Source organism: Macaca thibetana, chromosome 11 (genome assembly GCF_024542745.1).
Source record: "Macaca thibetana thibetana isolate TM-01 chromosome 11, ASM2454274v1, whole genome shotgun sequence".
NCBI classification, from domain to species: domain Eukaryota; kingdom Metazoa; phylum Chordata; class Mammalia; order Primates; family Cercopithecidae; genus Macaca; species Macaca thibetana.
The window spans coordinates 121973384-121988697 of record NC_065588.1 but is presented as its reverse complement, the minus strand read 5'-3'; the positions used below and the strand labels follow the sequence as shown (position 1 = coordinate 121988697).

General features: G+C 42.7%; 1 protein-coding gene across 5 annotated transcripts in view; it reads right to left on the bottom strand.

Annotated features, from left to right (window-relative positions):
* The window catches only part of TMEM132B (transmembrane protein 132B), a 1306862-nt gene that overhangs the window by 86433 nt on the left and 1205115 nt on the right, over window positions 1–15314 (bottom strand). Inside the window, exon 1 of one of the 5 annotated variants that reach the window (XM_050747888.1) lies at window positions 4508–4640. The exons of the other annotated variants lie outside the window; for them this stretch is intronic. The gene's annotated coding sequence lies outside the window, so the exon portion shown is untranslated. Of the gene's footprint in view, window positions 1–4507; window positions 4641–15314 lie in introns of those variants that run through there. 5 annotated transcript variants of the gene reach the window in all.

The window sequence follows — 15314 nt, the reverse complement described above, 5'->3', positions numbered from 1 at the left end:
ACCGATGGATGAAGTGGGGAGGGAAAGAGATGGGTGGGACAGGGGTCAGAGCAAGAAGAAGATGAGGAAGGAGAAAGAAAGGGAGACAGGAAAAGGGAGAGAGGAGACACAGCATAGGCTCCTAAAGAGAGAGAAAGAGACAGAGATATATAGACAAAGATATTAGACAGCTCTATAGACAGAGAATGACAGCGAGAGAGAGAGACAGAGAAAGACAGGTGGGGTGAGACAAATTGAGAAAAGGGCAGAGGGCCATGGACAAATGGAGGCAGACAAACAATGAGAACTAGCAAGTCAGCCAAGTGAAAGCAGGCTGTGGTTCTCAGCCAAAAAGACATCCGGGTGCAGTAGCTCACGCCTGTAGTCCCAGCACTTTGGGAGGCTGAGGCAGGCACATCACCTGAGGTTAGTCATTCAAGACCAGCCTGGCCGACATGGTGAAACCCTATCTCTACTAAAAATACAAAAATTAGCCAGTGTGGTGGCGGGCACCTGTAATCCTAGCTATTCCGGAGGCTGAGGCAGGAGAATTGCTTGAGCCCAGAAGATGGAGGTTGCAGTGAGCTGAGATTGCACCACTGCACTCCAGCATGGGTGACAGTGCAAGACTCCATCTGAAGAAGGAGAAGGAGAGGAGGAGGAGAAGAAGATGAGGAGGAGGAGGAGGAGGAGGAAGGAGCCATCAAGAAAGAGAGAATGAAAAAAGACTTAGATCTTGCATGCCACAGAGATTTCCGCTAAAAACAAACCAAAGTGCCTCTCTGTGCCCACAGTGGGACCTGCCATTCCAATCCAGCCCTATCAACTGTGGCATCCGATGACTGTTCCTCTAAAACTGATTGAGTCAGTCGCTGCATGAAGCATCACATTCGGTGCTGAACGCGGAACAGAACGCCCCTCAGCACACAGCCCCACAGGGAACTCTCAACCCCGCCATGTCCACTGAGGCTTCCTGGTGAGACTCGGTACATCTAAGATTTTTCCAGCAAATGCTCGAAATGTTATTGGGTATACGAGTGAAAATCAACAAAAATCAGAAAACACTTAAGATGTGTGAGCCCTATTTATGCCTTATGTATTTTTATTCATTCAATTCTCATAACAAATCTATGAGGAGGAACTCTCACTGTCTGCATTTTACACATGGGAAAACAGATGCACAAAAACCTCACCTAAAATTATATTACTAGCTGCTGGACCTAGTATCAAAGCCCAAAAAGTCCTACTCCGGAATCTGAGCCCTTAACCAATGCACCATCCTGTTTATTTGAAATAATATAACATTAATACCTGAAAATCCACTCTGTGCCAAATATGATCCTGGGTACTTTACATGCACTCATTAATCCTCAGAGGGAGGATTTTGCTTAACTAGTCTCTACTCTGAATTGTTTCTACATATTACCTTATTTTATTTGACAAAAAAAAAATCACCATAATTTGGAAATTATTCATTCGTTTTGTATCTGCCTCACCCATTAAAATTAATTCTTGGACTTCCACTTCCATCCGTGAACTGGAATTGATCGACCTGCCCCAACTGGAAAACCAGGCAAAACCCATGAAACAACTGTTTCAGACACTAGAAAATAGGTAGAGATTAAGAAAAACATAAGGTACCCTCCTATGATTGCTATGTAGAGAAGAGGGCAGTAATAATCCCCAGTCATGCTGAGTTAAGGAGACAGAGAACAGAGTTCTGGGAAGTCAAGGCAACTGGAACTTGTGAGAGTGTGTTACAAGAGAGAAGGGTGCTGCAGGAAGAAAGAATCGCTACCATCTGCGGAGGGGTCTCCTGGAGGGAGCCTTCAGCTCAATACTTAACTGTGCACATAAAGCCAAGGGAAGGCTCACCAGAAAGAGTAGACTGAACAATTCTGGAACTTACTCAGAGCTAAAAATCGTCCATGCCCCCCTAGTCAGAGGGGAGTGACATTGGAATAGTGGGAGCATTGGGCAGAATCCTCAGAAGGGTTATGCCTTAATAGCAAGGATAAATGAGCCTGAGAAAAGGCTGCTCTGGACTTGGCTGGAAAGTATCAAATGGATCTACAAGCCAGAACAGAGTCAACACTCAGGGAATGTGGCAAAGCCCAGCACTTAGCAACATAAAATTCACACTACACAGGAGGAGCCAATAAAAGTTTTATTATATAAACAGGAGAAAAGTCAATCAACAGAAACCAACTCAGAAATTATGGAGATGATAGAATGATATATAGCAGGAAAAAAATATGTATGGACAGAAAATATTCAAGCTAAAAGATAATGGAATGATTCCTGGGCGCATCCCCAAGATAAATGAAAACATGTATCCATAAAGAGACATAAAAGCTTTATTCATACTAGCCAAAAGTTGGAAACAACTCACATGTCCATTAACTGGTAAATGGATAAACAAATTACAGTATGTCCATGCAATGGACTGTTTCTCAACAATAAACTACTGATACGTGCAAAAATGTGATGAACCCCAAAACAATTCTGCCAAGTGAAAACAAGACAGAATACAACTGTATGGATCTATTAACATTAGCTTCTAAAGAAGGAAAATTACAGTGATACGAGGTAGCTCAACAGTTGCCAGGGGCTGGCAGTGGATAAAGGACTGTCTTCAATGAGATAAGAAGGAATTTAGGGGATGATAGAGACATTCCTTATTTTAATTGTGTGGTTAGTGGTGATGTAACTATTCATACAACACACACTGAAAAATGGGTGAATTCTACTGTAAACTACAACTCAGGAAACAGAGTAAGAAACTAGACCTCATTTTCCAATTGTCCAGTACTATACTCCCAATATCTTCAATTCAATAAATATTTGTTCAGAGGCAACGAAAGGGAAGTGAAGGAGAAGGGAATCTGTGTAAGTTCATTTACCAATGTGTGGTCTACCACTAATCCTATTTAGTGAAGACACAGAGGTACTAAAGGTTTTGGTCATTTTCTCATGGTGCAGAACTGGTAAGTAGCATATATTATTTTGGGGTAGATAAAACTTACACAATTTCCCTAACTAGCCATGGGTTTCAAACCTTCCTCACAGCACTCCTGCTGCCTAGAAGGGCAACAATGTGGTGCAATGGCTCATGGCTGTGATACCAATAGGAACAGGAAACTGGGTAGAAGAGGGCAGTTCCCTGGCAAAGTGCCCCCCCCCCCAAGCCTGGAAACCCATGGCCCTAAATAAGAAGAGGCATTCCTTTTTTCACAACCAAAAGTTGCCTTTTGGCCTTCCATGCCCTCCTGTACCCATGTAAACCCCAAACCCCTGGCTCCAGGAAGAGATGAACAGAAGAGGAGAATAGCAGAATGGTGCAGCAGAGAAAAGAAAAGGAGTGTCTGTGCGCTGAGAGGAGTTCAGCTAGGGGCGGTCGGAGAGGACATCGGCCACTGGACAGCCAAACTCCACAGGAAGATCATCTTCCCACTCCATCCCCCTTCCAGGTCCCCATCCATCCTGCTGAGAGCCACTTCCACCACTCAATAAAACCCTCACATGCATCCTTCAGGTTCCTGTGTGACCTGATTCTTCCTGGATGCTGGACAAGGACCTGGGTACCAAGAGGACACTGAGCTGGTTAACACTTAAGCCATCACAGACAGCAAGGCTAAAAGAGCTATAGCACATGCACACTTGGGCTTTAGGAGGCTCAGTTCCCACCCCTGGACGCTGTTGTGGGTCCGGAGCCCAGATGCACTTGCCCCAGCTCCTGCACCTGCCCGTATGCATGTTCTGCCTCCCATAAGGGGTTTGAGAATGCATAGCAGCTCAACAGACAAGCCATGATGTTGTCACACATCCTGCGAGGGGGGTCAGGGAACTCTGCTGTTTCAGCTGGACTTGGGGTGGGGGCAAAGGCACAGGTGCAAATCCTGCTCTGTCACTTCAGAAAGTCATTTGGGTTCCCTCTGACTCACTTTCCTTGTCTGTCAAAGGTGATCACAACTGCACCCATACCTCAAGAAGTCAGGAGTATTAATTAAAGCATTGCACTTAAAACACTTGGAACAATGCCTGGCCCCGCAGAACATGCTCAAAAAATGATTAGTTATTGGTTGTATTCCTCCTCCTCCCACCTCAGTTTTTCATGGAAAACCCCTATTCATCCTTCACGCCTCCCACGCAACATTGTTTCACAGTCAGAATTAACCACTTCCTCAAATATGTCCCATAACACTCTGTAAACGCCCCCTCTTAGCATATGCTAGCAGGGTTTGCATGGCTGTCTCTCAGATATGTTTGCGTATGTGCTTTTGAATGCCTGGGTTCTAGCACAAGTCTGGGAATATGAAGAATGCTTGAACAAATTAGTAAAGACCAACATATTATAGAACCCACTGAGGAAAGTGGTAAGTGCTGGTGAATTAGGAGTAAGAAAAAACAAGAGGTCACATCCTTGAAAAGAAAAGATCCAAATAGTTTTAAGCCCTTCAATCCTATTGGCCTATCCTGTTCCCCTTAAACACAGGCCTATCCTATTCCCCTTAAATACAAAACTCACCACAGAAGAGGTCGTCTAATTAAGAAGCTTTCGCGAACAATCTGTGTTATGGACAGAAGAGAAGGCTGCACGTCCTTCTGAGAAAACCGAACAGAAAACAACCCTTTTTCCACTCAGTGCATCTTATAATTTCTATCTCAAGAAACACTGAAAGGAGGAAGCGAGAAGCAGAACTCTATGAAAATTACATCCTATTCTGTATTTTTGCACCTTGAACGCACCAAGAGCAAATGTGTTATGTCAGTATTGAAGCCATTCTTCCAATCTGTGTGATAAATTACTCAACATCTTTTCCTTAATATACGTAAGCATTGATTAATATGTAAAATAAGCAGTTTGCTATTTTATTGTCATTCAAAGTAACTACTGTGTCGCCCTCGCTCTCACAAATAGTGTTTCAGGACTCAAATTAATGAAGCTGCGGCTGCAAATCTATTTTTGTCTTCACAGCTGTATTATATCAAATCTAGCCATACCCTTTCTTTGCCTAAGTCTTTAAACATGTGAGTGGGCTTGTATTAGTTTCCCAGGGATGCCTTAACAAATGACTGCAAACTTGTGGCTTAAAACAACAGAAATTTATTCTCTCAGTTTTGCAGGCCAGAAGTCTGAAATCAGGGTGTCAGCAGGGTCACACTTCCTCTGAAGGCTCTAGGGAAGAAACCTCTCTTGCCTCTTTCAGCTTCTGGTGGCTCCAGGAATTCCTTGGCTTCTGGTAGCACAACTTTCATCTCGAGGTGCCTGCATCTTTATATGGCCTTCTTCTCTGTATCGCTCCTTTGTCTGTGTGTCTTAAGCCCCCTCTCCTTTTTTCTGATAAGAACATCAATTATTGGATTTAGGCACCACCGTAAATGCAGGATGACCTCTTCTCAGGATTCTTATTCACTTTTCAAAGGGACTAGGGGAACCCCTCACTTGGCTTCACTTTATTGCACCTCACAGATACTGTGTTCTTTTTTTTTTTTTTTTAAGCCAGAGTCTCGCTCTGACACCAGGCTGGAGTGCAGTGGTGCAATCTCAGCTCACGCAACCTCTGCCTCCCAGATTCAAGCAAGTCTCCTGCCTCAGCCTCCTGAGTAGCTGGGACTACAGGTGCCTGCCAGCACGCCCAGCTGATTTTTGTATTTTTAGCAGAGACAGGGTTTCACCGTGTTAGCCAGGATGGTCTTGATCTCTTGAGCTTGTGATCCACCCACCTCGGCCTCCCAAAGTGCTGGAATTACAGGCTTGAGCCACCGCAGCCAGCCAGATACTGTGTTCTTTACAAATTGAAGGTTTGTGGCAACTCTTCATGGAGCAAGTCTATCAGCACCATTTTTCCAGCAGCATGTGCTCAGAGTCTCTGTCACATTTTGGTAATTCCCAAAATTATTTCAAACTTTTATTATTATTATTATTATATGTGTTATGGTAATCTGTGATCACTGATCTTTGATGTTCCTATTGTAATTGTTTTGAGGGTGCCACAAACGATGCCTATGTGAGATGCAAATTTAACAAACAGTGTGTGTGTTCTGACTGCTCCACTGACCAGTCATTCCCCTGTCTCTCTCCCTCTCCTTTGGCCTCCCTATTCCCTGAGACGAGACATGCAATATTGAAATTAAGTCTGTTAGTAACCCTAACATATTAGTCTGGTATCATGCTGCTGATAAAGACATACCCAAGACTGGGTAATTTATAAAGAAACTCACAATTCCATGTAGCTGGAGAGACCTCACAACCATGGCAGAGGTGAAAGGCATGTCTTACATGGCAGCAGGCAAAGAGGGAAAATGAGAACCAAGCGAAAGGGGTTTCCCCTTATAAAACCATCGGATCTCATGAGACTTATTCACTGCCATGAGAATAGTATGGGGTAGTCTTTCAATTATCTCCCACCAGATCTCTCCCACAGCATGTGGGAATTATGGGAGCTACAGTTCAAGATGAGATTTGGGTGGGGACACGGCCAAACCATATCACCTACAATGGCCTGTAAGTGTTTAAGTGAAAGGAAGAGTCCCACATCTCTCACTTTGAATCAAAAGCTAGAAATGATTAAGCTTCATGAGGAATGCATGTCAAAAGCAGAGAGGCCAAAAGAGAGGCCTTTGGCACCAAACAGCCAAGTTGTGAATGCCAAGGAAAAGTGTTTGACGGAAATCAGAAGTGTTAACTCCGGTGTACACACAAATGGTAAGAAAGCAAAACAGCCTTATTCCCCCATATTCTCTTATGTTGAGAAAATGTTAGTGGTCTGGATAGAAGTTTGAACCAGCCACAATATTCCCTTCAGCCAAAGCCTAATTCCAAGGCCCTATCTCTCTTCAATTCTATGACAGCTTAGAGAGGCGAGGAAGCTAAAAAGAAAAGCTGGAGGCTGTCGGAGGTTGGTTCATAAGGCTTAAGTCAAGAAACTGTCTTCATAACATAAAAGTACAAGGTGAAGCAGTGAGTGGTGATGGAGAAGCTGTAGCAAGTTATTCAGAAGATCTACTTAAGATCTTTGATGAAGATGGCTATACATAAATAACAGATCTTCCATGTAGATGAAACAGTTCCATCTTCTTATATTGGAAGAAGATACCATCTAGGACTTTCATCGCTAGAGAGAAGTCAATGCCTGGCTTCGAAGCTTCACAGGATAGGCTGACTCTCTTGTTTAATGCTGCTGGTGACTTCAAGTTGAAGCCAGTACTCATTTACCATTCCCCAAATCCTAGGGCCCTTAAGAATGATGCTAAATCTACTTTACCTGTATTCTATAAATGGAACAACAAAACTTGGATGATAGTACCTCTGTTTATAGCACGGTTTACTGAACATTTCAAGCACACAGTTGAGACCTACTGCTCAGGGAAAAAATAAATCCTTTAAAAATATTACTGCTTATTGATAACACACAGTCACTTAAGAGCTCAGATGGAGATATAAGGAGATTGTTTTCATGCCTGCTAACACAACATCCATTCAGCATCCCATTGATCAAGGAGTAATTTTGACTTTCAGGTCTTATTATTTAAGAAATGTATTTCTTTTCTTAAATTTTTTTTTATTATTCTTTAAGTACTGGGATACATGTGCAGAACGTGCAGGTTTGTTACAAAGGTATACACGTGCCATGGTGGTTTGCTGCAGCCATCAACCCATCATCTACATTAGGTATTTCTCCTAACGCTATCCCTCCCCTAGCCCCCCACCCCCTGACAGACCCCAGTGTGTGATGTTCCCCTCTCTATGTCCACGTATTCTCATTGTTCAACTCCCACTTACGAGTGAGAACATGCAGTGTTTGGTTTTCTGTTCCTGTGTTAGTTTGCTGAGAATGATGGTTTCCAGATTCATCCATGTCCCTGCAAAGCACATGAACTCATCCTTTTTTATGGGTGTGTATGTGCCATGGTGTATATGTGCCACATTTTCTTTATCCAGTCTATCATTCGTGGACATTTGGGTTGGTTCCAAGTCTTTGCTATTGTGAGTAGTGCCGCAATAAACATACGTGTGCATGTGTCTTTACAGTAGAATGATTTATAATCATTTGGGTATATACCCAGTAATGGGATCGCTGGGTCAATTTGTATTTCTAGTTCTAGATCCTTGAGGAATTGCCACACTGTCTTCCACAATGGTTGAACTAATTTACACTCCCACCAACAGTGTAAAAGCTTTCCTACTTCTCCACATCCTCTCCAGCATCTGTTGTTTCCTGACTTTTTAATGATCACCATTCTAACTGGTGTGAGATGCTATCTTATTGTAGTTTTTCTTTCCATTTCTTTAATGACCAGTTATGAAGAGCTTTTTTTTTTCATATGTTTGTTGGCCACGTATATGTCTTCTTTTGAGAACAGGACAGAATGACTTATTGTTTCAGGATGATATACACCAACTCTGCCCAGACACCTAAGGTCAGATAAACACTGGCCCCAGATCTGCTCTCTTTTGGGTCCAGGTCAGCCCTGACCTGACTGGGACCACTTCAGTCTGGAGTTGAGCCCACCCGGAGCTCCCAAGGTGCTTTTGGTGACCCAGGCCAGCAGTCAATCAGCACCTGGCATTCCTTGGGCCCCAGTTATTGGTTCATGTTCCAGCACATGACTGCAGCTGGACCAATCAGATGGGGCTTTCTGTAGCTGGGAAAGCACAATGACCCCAAGCCCTTGGTGGACACCCGGTCTGACGCTGGCAGCAGCCTCTGGCTTGGGAGTGACTTCCTTGCATCAAGAAGTGGGAGCCCAGAAAGGCTGGCAGCATTGGATTCAAACTTAGGGCCATGGGTTCCCAGTCCTTTCCAGTGGCTTCTTTCTCACACATGGAGCTGCCCACAGGTTCCTGTCTCATCTCATTTCCAGGTGGACTTGTGAACAAGAACGGGCTGAATTCAGCCATCACCTCATTTAACGTGGAGCTGTCATTCAGGATGTGTGTCTCCATCAGATGAAGCCAGCCTTCCTGCGCATGGCAGAGCCGGAGCCCCAGTCTGCATAATTGACTCCAGCAATTTCCTCTCCTAACTACACCTGCCACTCTCCTCCCTACCCTGAAAGTAATGGAAACTCAGCTTCCACAGCCACCATGCCATTCACACCACCTTCATGTCAAGAGGGTCACAGCATCTCCGAGAGGTCAGCAGGGAAGGTTCCAGCATCCCCATCACACAGAGGAGGAAGCTAAGGCCAGGAGGGCATCTGGCTGGCTCAAGATTACAAAATCTTCCCAGGGCAAGAACTTGCATCTTCTCTATTCTCAGTAAATATTTCTCCTGGGCTATTTTTCTTATTACTTATCTCAGTAAGGGTTGTTTTCAGACCCTGTACCTGCAGTATGGTTTTGTGATAAAGGGAAGAACTTGGGTCTTTTTCTGTGGGGGAGGGGGAGACGAGGTCTCACTCCGTCACCCAGGCTGGAACGCAGTGGCACAAAAATGGCTCATTGCAGCCTCGACTTCCTGGGTTCAAGCAGTCCTCTCACGTCAGCTCCTGAGTGGTAGGACTACAGGTGTGAGCCACCACACCCAGCTAATTTTTAAATTTTTTGTAGAGAGGGGGTCTCACCATGTTGTCCAGACTGGTCTTGAGCTCCTGGCCTCAAGCCATCCTCCTTCTTGGGCCAGTCTTTCTTGATCTGGAATCCTGGGCCTTCTACTAACTGAGTGGACTTGCATAAGGAACTGATTTTCTCAAAGACTCAACTTTATCATCTAAAAACAGGATTAATTTTACTTATATTCTTAGTACATTCTCCAAAAACCTGATACTGTAAGCCACATCACCCTGTTTTTCTTCCAATCATATACCATCATCTCAAATTAACCTACTAATATATTTGTTGTCTTAGCTCCTTCTATAGGGGAGGTTGGTGAGACAGGAACCCTGTTTGTCAAGTTCATTTGCCCTCTGCCTTAGAACATGGCTAAAAACAGTGGTTGCTGGAGAAAGGATTGGTGGATGAGTGAGTGGACCAACTGATAGCTTAATTAATACATCAACTGATTAGACTCATCTTCTTGATCTGTAATGCCTTGGAATTAACAATATTTGTTTCTAATGCTGATGTTCTCTGATACAAGAAAGTTCTGGCTCTCCTAAGTACTTCAGTCAATTTTTGAAGCCCTTTGTCAAATCAATGAATAAAGTCTACATTGTCAAGTGATATAAAGGTTTCCTAGTTATTTGGTATATGTATCTTGCATTTTCACTTCCACAAAAGTCTAAATTTAAGGAATTCACCTATACCATGAATTCAGGTTAGCCATAGATCATAGAGAATTCTCCAGACATTGAACAAAGATGCTCCTACCCATGTTTCTCCCCAAATCATTGTATTGATGATGTCAATGTGAATTCTGCCTTGGGTCAAATTTTTACAACTTTACAGAGTTCACCTAAGAAACCTGTAAGTTCTCCAAAGCAGAACTGTCTATCCCTTCCCTAGGTGGGAGAAGAGAACACACTGGCCACTGAGTTACAGGTGGCAGGGCCGAGCAAACAGACATCAAAGACAATCTCCCAAGTCACCTGGCAGATTCACTCATCCTGTGATAACCTCTGATGCCAACTTCAGAGCACTGAGAAAGGCACCAAGAGGATTCAGCCTGTCTTCCTGTGCCTTTCCTCTTGAAAGGAAAGGAAGGATGGATGATTGGATCCTGATACCAGGTAAAATCAATTCTCTGAAAGCCACCCTGCTCATGAACAGTCCTGGTTATCTCACAAACCAGAGTCCACAGAATACGTCTGCCCTTCAAGCTACTCACAGGAGAGCCTTTTATCAGTGACCCTTCCTCTTTCCAGTAATCCTCTAACTCTAACCATCTCCAGCCCTTCTTAAGCCAGGTGACCCTCAGCATCTACTCAAACATCATCCCGTAAGAAAAGACTGTCTCCTTTGACCAACAACCTAAATTAGCCACTCAGCCAGTCACTGTCTAAACCATCACCCTGTTTTCTCCGCTTAACACCACTAATCAGTCTCTGAGATTATCTTATTTACTTAGCTATTTGTTGATCTCTGCAGTATCCTTAGTTCCTGGCACATAATAGGAGCTCAGTAAATATCCATTGAATAAATGAATGAATTTAAGCTATCCTGAAGCAAGGTGTCCAGTCCTTCCTTAAATGCATCCTACTAAACAAAAGCACAGTTGGATTGGTATCTTAATATAGACAGTAGATAGACAAGTGATGATAGATAGATAAGATAGATTGATAAGATATGTAAGATAATTGACCCAGATGATATGTAATAGATGCTATACATCCAGCATCCATTCCCCTTTCCATGCTATCAGAACCCATTCGTTCAGATTGCAGGAAGCCTCTGATCTCAGGGAAGGCAGACCCCTATAGCAACCCCAAGAGGTGAATCATGTTTGGGGTAAATTGGTCACGGAGACCCCAGTCTCCCAGGTAAAGGATACATCCAGGGGCCGGCATGTAGTTCAACTCTGGGTAATAAGTGCAAGGGAGGCTACTTAGAAAGTAGGTAAACAGTTGGAAACATACAAAAATAACTATATATACATATATGTATATGAACATATGTATATATATTAGCATGCATATAAAGATAAACATGTCTAAATATGGGAGTAAGTGTGTATATGGTAACAAAGTGCTTTGTGCCAGGCACCGTTCTAAGAACCTGCCACATACAAGGCACTTAAGTCAAATATTGTTAAAGAGAGCGTTCTTGTTCCTTCGTCTTTCTTCCAGTCAAGAACAGAGATGTCCTGGCTAACACGGTGAAACTACGTCTCTACTAAAAATACAAAAAATTAGCTGGGCATGGTGGCGGGTGCCTGTAGTCCCAGCTACTCGGGAGGCTGAGGCAAGAGAATGGCATGAACCCAGGAGGCGGAGGTTGCAATGAGCCAAGATTGTGCCACTGCATTCCAGCCTGAGCGACAGAGCGAGACTCTGTCTCAAAAAAAAAAAAAAAAAAAAAAGAACAGAGATGTAATGTCTATAGTGATAATAGCTAATTTTTACCATGAGGCTACACATCTGAGGCAAAGGCCAAAAAAATCTCGGGGAAGCTGGCCCTGATGCTATACAGCTGCTGAAACAATCTCCAGATATCTTGTCACATGGGAATATAAACTCCAACTAGTTTGAGCTCCTATTCATACAGAACTGGTTTTCTCAAAGACTCAACTTTATGATCTAAAAATGGGATAATTCTTATATTCTTAGCACACTCTTCAAGTGGAAGACACTCTTCCACATCCCCCAGTTTTTTCTTCCAATCACATACCACCATCTGAAATTGGTCTACTGATATATTTGTTCTCTTAGCTCTTCCCATGAACTATGTTTAGTTTGTTTGCCCTCTTTCTCAGAACAAGGGCAGAAACAGTGGGTTCTAATCATAGGCTTTGACGTGCAGCCAAAAGCCTTTATAAATGATATAGACTAGTTACAGGCTTTGTGAAGTTCAGGTCAGGATAAAAGAACTTGGGACCAATTGGACATTAGCATTCTGTGAAATGCAACAAAAGATAAAGAACATGAAAAATCAGTTAACTGAGGAGATGAGTGGCAAAAAGAAGGTACAGGAAAACACTGTCAGATATGAGCAACAACTGACACCAATTCTGATGGCTCAAACAGAATTTCTGAATTGGTAGCTTTTTATTCCAAGTTAAAATAGGATTTCTTTAATGAACTAGAATATGTGTTAGACCTCTTCTCCAAAGATACAGATGTGCATTTGACAGCAGCCACCCAAGACAGCAGGTTGCTGTTATTTTTGTAGATCTCTCTGATTTTCAGATTTGCATGACAGCTTATCTTACCCTTGGGTTCCCCATCCATTTTAACACCCCCTGCAAAATACACATACGTATTCTCAAAAGCATTCCTTGTTTTAAATATATAAACATCAAAGGAGAAACTGTCTTACTTTCTGTTTCTTATGCAAACTCCACATCTCAGTTAGGGTAAGGGTCTGTGAAATGACTCTTATGCTTTATCTCAGCTGATATTCCTACACTTAACCTCTCTGAAAGACTGTACTGGGTATTTATTTTTGTTTTTCTTTCCTTTCTCTAAATCTGAAAGGAAACAGTTTCAATATTGTGCACTCTTTATTTTTTTCTAGCTTGATTCTCAAGAATCTTATTATTGCTGATATCCTGGGCCACATTTTAACATCCTCCTGCCTTCAACCAAAATATTACATCACTTGTTTTTATATTAACTTCAATGAGGTTTAATTTGCAACCAATAAAATATACCTATTTAAAGTTTACATCCACAGGCAGCCCTCACTTTGCAAGGTTCCAATATGCATGAATTTCAATTACCACAAGATGGTTAAGTAACATCAACCCCCCAACAAAACAGTTCAATTTTCAGTTTCCAAGTTTCCTTAACTGTAAGCACATAAAGTACAAACCTCATTGCTAGCCCTTCAGCCCACAAATCACTACATAAATAACAGATGCACATCATGATGAGCGACCAGTCACATCCATCATTTCACATTCTCTTGGTGACTGGTTGTCGTGCATCCATTATTCAATTCACACACAGACAGCAAAGTATATCATTGTGTTGCCTCCTGGTCCCCCAGTGATAAAACCACCTGACACACACTGAAAAATTGATAATCAAAAGATGAAACTCACCAACAAAGATGAAAGTGCAGCAAAGACATATAAAGTAAAATTAAATGGTGAAAGTAACATTAAAATTAACTGTAAATGGAGTTGTGGAAGAAATAGCTGACTGAGGAAATGTTGGCACTCCCACCGTTCAGGGAACTATAGACATGCAGCCAAGAGAATGTGAGGACAGTGAACTCAGCAACATAAATGAGAAAAGTGGTTGTAACTGAGAGGAAGAAAAGTCCCAGAGGATGTGACACCAGCCAAGAAACCTCACATTAAAGGGATTCTTGGAGATATTTCACAGCATTCAAAGTGCAAAGGACAAAATGTTGGAGGTTGGTTCAACATTATAGAACAGTATGACAGTCTGCCAGTGCAGAGAAAAGCCCGCTGCATATCATAAGTCACACCATTAGGAGAGCTCAAGCAGTATTAAACTATTGTTGATAAATCTTTTTTTTTTTTCTTGTAAGCCGGAGTCTCATTTTGTCGCCCAGGCTGGAGTGCAGTGGTGCGATCTTGGCTCACTATAAGCTCTGCCTCCCGGGTTCACGCCATTCTCCTCCCTCAGTCTCCCAAGTAGCTGGGACTACAGGTGCCCGCCACCATGCTCGACTATTTTTTTTGTATTTTTAGTAGAGACAGGGTTTCACCATGTTAGCCAGGATGGTCTTGATCTCCTGACCTCGTGATCCACTCGCCTCGGCCTCCCAAAGTGCTGGGATTACAGGCATGAGCCACCCTGCCCAGCCTACTGTTGATAAATCTTATACAAAGAAATAAACGATTTTAATTCTCAATGTTGCTAATCTTTTAAATTACAATATGCTAAATAAATATTACAATTTTACTATTTTTTCATTTCCCTGTACATTTATAATCAACAGGGAGAGTTTGTACTGTTCTCACAAGACTTTTTAAAGGTCACAGAACAGTCACAGTTTTCTTTCATTCATTATTAATATTGAACAGTTTGAGCTTGCACAGTCATTTTCATGGCCCCACACTACCATGCAAAGCGAGGGCCACCTGTACTTAAAGCAACAGTATTAAATGGCATTTGGATACTGTTGCCTGTCCAAGGCTTTGGAAAAGGACTTGTTATTCTCTATTACAAAGGGAGATTAGCAAATTAGAAAGCTGTTAAAAACAGTAGAATCTGTTCTTGACCTAATCAGAAATGTTGAAAGAGAATTAAAATATTCTCCCTATGTGATTCAGTTTCATTTAACACAAAGCTCATGCACTGTGTAAACTCATCGTAACTTCTGGGATGAGTCTCCACTACACTCAGTCTTCACGACTTTCCTCCTGCAGACCCCACCCAATGTGAACTATCCAACTTCCAGTGCCATAATCCTCATCGAAATTCAGAGCCTCCCCAGAGCCCCAGCAAATCTGCTCATAACCCCACTCTGTGCTCTCCTAACACCCCAGACAGGGCTGGTAGCACACTTGCCACAACCACAATCACATCATCAAGTACGTTACTGGTTGCTTCACATCAGCCTTCCCTGTCAGATCACAAGGACGAGGCTCTTTGTTCCTTTTCCTCTCCGTTGCATCCTACAGCCCAGCCCTGGGACTGGCATCTACTAGGTGCTCATTTAACATTCATTAAATGCTGTTGAATGAATGACTGTTCTGGGCCACTGCAGGAAATAGTACATTCCCTAAAGGGTATTCAGTACAGAAAAGCTATTAGTC